General features: G+C 34.2%; 1 non-coding gene across 1 annotated transcript; it reads left to right on the top strand.

Annotated features, from left to right (window-relative positions):
• Nucleotides 1-608: 608 nt before the first annotated feature.
• Nucleotides 609-688, top strand: TRNAL-UAG (transfer RNA leucine (anticodon UAG)). The gene has a single exon. It is a non-coding gene; the product is annotated as a tRNA-Leu (tRNA).
• Nucleotides 689-5,343: the final 4,655 nt, after the last annotated feature.

Below are 5,343 nucleotides of genomic sequence, written 5' to 3'. Positions count from 1 at the left end.
ATGAGTTTATTTGTTTTTTAGGTTTTCAATTTGTGCACAAAGTATTATATACTCCATCAAAAATAAAATGCATGTGCTTGTACCATACTCCCCTAACTTTTGCACAAAATATTATATATTCCATCACTGAAAAGTGTCAATTAAAAAAAAATGACGTCTTTACTGAACCAACATCAAATATTGTAAATCCATAGATCATGAGACACCACAATTAGAGTATCATCGTTAGGGTATATGGTCAGCACGCTATGGACCTCAACGCGCGCTTATGGCAATTTTACCACTCTCGAGTGAGCCTCATAATAAATGTTTAACGTCCTTCCCCGTCGTTCTTTGCATAAGCTTATCATACAGGTTAATAATACTTTTAAAAAAATTTCGGACACATTCATATACTCGTAAAACACAAACAAAAATTTCACAACACCATCTATGAGCATTATATGAGGCACACAAGAAAATTGTTGCAACCACCTTAGTACCTTAACGTTCATGACATCATCGTAACTCGAAACAATTCTTAAGATGTGTACAAAACTAACTGCATTCCAAGCTATCGTTCATGATTCTATCGACACATAAAATCAAATGAACGATAAGAACATGTAGACAGTTTGGCCGAGTGGTCTAAGGCGCCAGATTTAGGCTCTGGTCCGAAAGGGCGTGGGTTCAAATCCCACAGCTGTCATATTTGAGTGTTTGTTCAACCTTTAGCTACATTCAGAGCCGGCTAGGGAGACATGAGACGTTTTTAAGCTTATTTTTATACAAAAGGTTTTTTACACAACCTCAATCATAACCAAGTAAGCCCATTTAAAAATTTAATTGTTCAAACTAAACAAAAAAAACCATTTACATAAGGCCTAAATTTTTTTTTTCTCATGTTATTTCATTTCGTTAGGTCTATGGACCTTTTTATTTCGGCTCGGGCAAGGTATATAAATTCTTGGAGACGGCCTTGGCTACATATGACTGTTGAACTAGCCAAATGTGTTAATTTAATATTTGTTACAAGAAAATATCTAAGGATAATATCTTTGTATTTGGTTTTTGTTTGGAGCTAACTTGCAGCAGAAGCAGAAAAAATGTGTTCAACATCACATATTTTCTTGCTTTTGCTTAAAGTGGAATCTGATACATTATCCTTAGATAGTTCTACTACCTATGTATTAAAAAGTCAAGTTGACTTTTCTAAACAACACTTGACACTTGTGAAGTTGTGACCGCGATAGAATCATTTAGGATCTTGTAATGATCAGATTATTCGGTTGCGATATTGATGACTGGTTTGCAGATTTGGCCTGTGTTTAAATTTAGGGAGTTGTAAGTTATAACAGTATTTGATGAAGTGTGCCATTTAATGTGGTCATATGTTGTCACATGAATATTTGGTTGTTTGATGAGAATTTTAACTTTGGAGATTTTGACGATTTGGTTGTCATGGGCGTTAGTGTTTAGTACACGAAGGTCGTTGGTGACGTCTGGATTTGGGACCAAATTGTTTGGATCCCAAGTACCGGATCGACTAATGGTTCGAATTTCTGAGTTAGAGTTTAATTTAAACAAGGGTTAGTTTTGAATTGAACTTGTAATCATGCTTAGCTAAACAGCTTAGGTCCGGGTCGACTTAGAAAATTACATCTTTTTAGTCTTACATTTTCGAATATTATTATTGTTATTATTGTTAATTTGTTATTATTATATCGTATAGTTTTAAACAAGTTAAATCTATTAAAAAGAAATATTGGTTATGATTTGAGTAACGAGTTAATCCCAAACGTCTTATGCGTAAACCATCACCAAGATTCATCATATCATATTGCATCATTTTGCGCTAATTAGGCACTGGATAATGCCTCTGCTGAAGTCACTTGACCATGTTGTGGTGGGTGAACCAATTAATAGCGCTAGTCAAAGCATTTACTCCATTGCTATTGCCCAATTAGTGCCAGTGACCAGGATCACACCTCATCGATAGCTCCCCCACTAGCTTGAACCTGTCTCGGCGTGCGCAAGTGTAACGGCATTGAAATGGGTAATAAAGCCCCTGTTGAAGCCACATAACATACATTCTAACTGTTTGATACAACTGATAGTTATTATTTTAAAACAATTACTTGAGTTATCAAATGCTATGGTGGTTTGGTTGGTTTAAACCCGTGAAATCATCCAAACCGATCATAGGTGTGGTTTCACGATCGTTTCTTTTTTTTTTTTCTAGCTTTAGGTCAGTCGTTTCAAAAATATCAAACCATAGCAAACGGTTTAGTTAATGATCAAAGTTTTTAAACTATATAAAACCAGACCGGACAATTAGCATAAGATTTAAATATATTTTAAATTTAATTTGATACAATGCTAATCACACCAAGTGAAATTGTCTCCATAATCATTTACTCGTTTCTTCTAGTTTTTTGAGGAAGTGTGTTGTCTTAATTTTTCAGATATTAGATGTTTTTCTTTCTACATATTATTTGTTGTTTTCTATGAATTTTGATATTGAATTTACTTGTTGGTTCTTAGCTAGAAATGAGAACATTTGCATTCAATTAAAGGGTTGTTTTCATTTTACATTAACTCTAACACCATCATCACTTTCAACTTTGGTTCCATATATTTTTCATCTTTTACAAATTTTTTGTTTTACATTTCGGTCTAAGTTTTTTGAGCTAACAGACCCGCAACAGGGGTATTTGGTTCAAAATTTGTACCTCTATTTTTTTCCACGTCTAATGGTTGTGTTGCTTTTTACGTTTCGGTCTAATGTTTGTCATTAGCATGTCCAACGGACATGTATAGTTCAACGTTTTTACATCTACTTTTAGTTCGATTTTAATTTTCTATTTTTTATTCTTATGTTTTATAAGCTTTTTTGGTGTTGGTGGTCGCTAACAACGGTGTGACATTGATGCCACTTGACACGGTTTTACATCTCCAACACAACATAGAGAGATTGATACTAGCTTACAATAATTGTTTAACGGCCCACTACTAACATTAAAACCCAAAACAGGGGGCTTAATCATAACCATAAGATTGATTAACCATGACCATAGCCATAACCTAATAATCGGTTAACCCATCAGTTATGAGTCGGTTTCGATTAATTTTGGTTGATTGTCCAATGTATTTTTTTTATCCTTTCTTCCCCTAAATAAGTTTTTTTAATGATGTTCTAAGCTTAGTTATGAAGTTTCAAAGCTGAAATATGCTGGTTTCAAGCTTAGTTATGGTGTTCCAAAACAACTAATAAAATATTGAAATTATGGTATAAGGTTTGGAAAAAAAAACATAAACACACAAGGTTAGGTTCGGGATTCAGTTAAAGTCCGTTAAGGGAGACATATTAACCATCATAATCAAATGGTCGATTGATCATATTCACTTAACCATAAGTATCAGTTTTGTTCGGTTATGATTCTATATTTGCTCATCCCTAGTGCCCCAGTATACACTAATGAATCGTTATCTACCAATAAATAAAAAACAAAAAAAGTAAAATAAGAAAATATTTCATCACAAACCAATTTCAAAGATAAGATAAAATAAATAAAATAATAAATAAATTTTGAATGTTTGCTCATGATCATGGCCAGTGCTGAAGTTCATAGCAGAGACTGCTACACAACACAATGGAATATGACACTGCTTGATGTTCGACTAGTTACTTTGGGTTTTACGAATATTATTATTTCGTCCCAAAGTTTGTAAGTCGTTATAAATAAATATTAACAAAATACGAGAGTGCATACATGGAGTTTTAATATTCTTTTTATTTTTTGTTTTGTGTAAACCAAAAGAGTAATACAAATAATAAATCCATGGAAAAAAGACAACAAACAAAAAAGTAATCACAAAAATAATAACACAAATAGCCTCAAATTGCAGAATTAACATCAAGGCCTTTCAACAATAAAATAAATAAAATCAAATCAAATAAAATTTAAATGTTTGCGCATGGCCTGTGCCAATGGTTCATTGCAGAGACCGCTACCCAACACATGGAATATGACAACCCCGTCTCTGGAAACGGAAAACGCAGAACAAACGATGTCTTAACGTTAAAGACACGGCTTGTTTTTGACAACTTACGTTGGGTTTTACGAATATTATTATTTCGCCCCAAGTGTAAGTCGTCAGAGGTAAATATTAGCAAAAAAAATACTTACTTACCTTGATAATGATTAATAGTATTTGAAGCAGTTGTTCGAATTCCTTATGATACGCAATTGAAACAAGTTCTTGCTTATGGTAAAAAAGAGGCTTTGAATGTAGGGGCTGTTCTTATTTTACCAGAGGGTTTTGAATTAGCCCCTCCCGATCGTATTTCCCCCGAGATAAAAGAAAAGATGGGTAATCTGTCTTTTCAGAGCTATCGCCCCAATCAAAAACATATTCTTGTCATAGGCCCTATTCCTGGTCAGAAATATAGTGAAATGACCTTTCCTATTCTTTCCCCGGACCCCGCTACTAAGAAAGACGTTCACTTCTTAAAATATCCTGTCTACGTAGGTGGAAACAGGGGAAGGGGCCAGATTTATCCTGACGGGAGCAAAAGTAACAATACAGTTTATAATGCTACAGCATCAGGTATAGTAAGCAAAATCCTACGAAAAGAAAAGGGGGGATTCGAAATAACCATAGCGGATGCATCGAATAGACGTCAAGTGGTTGATATTATCCCTCCGAGGCCAGAACTTCTTGTTTCAAAAGGTGAATCTATCAAATTGGATATAACGTATGTTTAGGGTATATGGTGAGTTTTTACGTATAGGCCTATTTATAGATTATTAATAGAACAAAGGAAACTTAAACCCTACGTTATCTTTTTAGTCCAGCAAATTTCTCTTGCGCTTGGGCTTAAATTTAAATTACTCATTTAATGTTTACTTTTTTAAAAATTTTAATTTTAATCCTCAAGAATATGTTTTTTTACAAGAAACTCTTGACAAATACTACATAGTAAAAGTGACAAAAATCTAATAAATTTGATTGTCACATGGTATTTATCTACCTAATAATAATGCCATGTGCTATGCACATGGGAGCAAACGAGCCGAGCAGCTTTTAAGCTACTCAAGATCGACTCGTGATCGCGCAGCTTAAACGAGCTCGAGCTTGAAAGTAAGATAGAGCCGAAGGTTCATTTATCAAGCTCAAGCCGGTTTGTGAGCCTAAACAAGCCGATCATCAATATAGTTTTTGTAATAAATATTTATATATTTAGTCAGCTCACCTCGTTTGCACCTCTAGACTTATATAATATAAGCACATGGTACTTCAAACTCCCACTCAGGGGCGAAGACGAAAGATATATACTGACCCAGGGTGGCCCCGCTTCTC

The sequence above is a fragment of the Bidens hawaiensis genome, unplaced genomic scaffold, assembly GCF_021521415.1.
Source record: "Bidens hawaiensis isolate Kalapana, Puna unplaced genomic scaffold, B.hawaiensis_p1.1 tig00024005_1, whole genome shotgun sequence".
Classification (NCBI taxonomy): domain Eukaryota; kingdom Viridiplantae; phylum Streptophyta; class Magnoliopsida; order Asterales; family Asteraceae; genus Bidens; species Bidens hawaiensis.
This window is presented reverse-complemented; position numbering and strand designations above follow the sequence as displayed.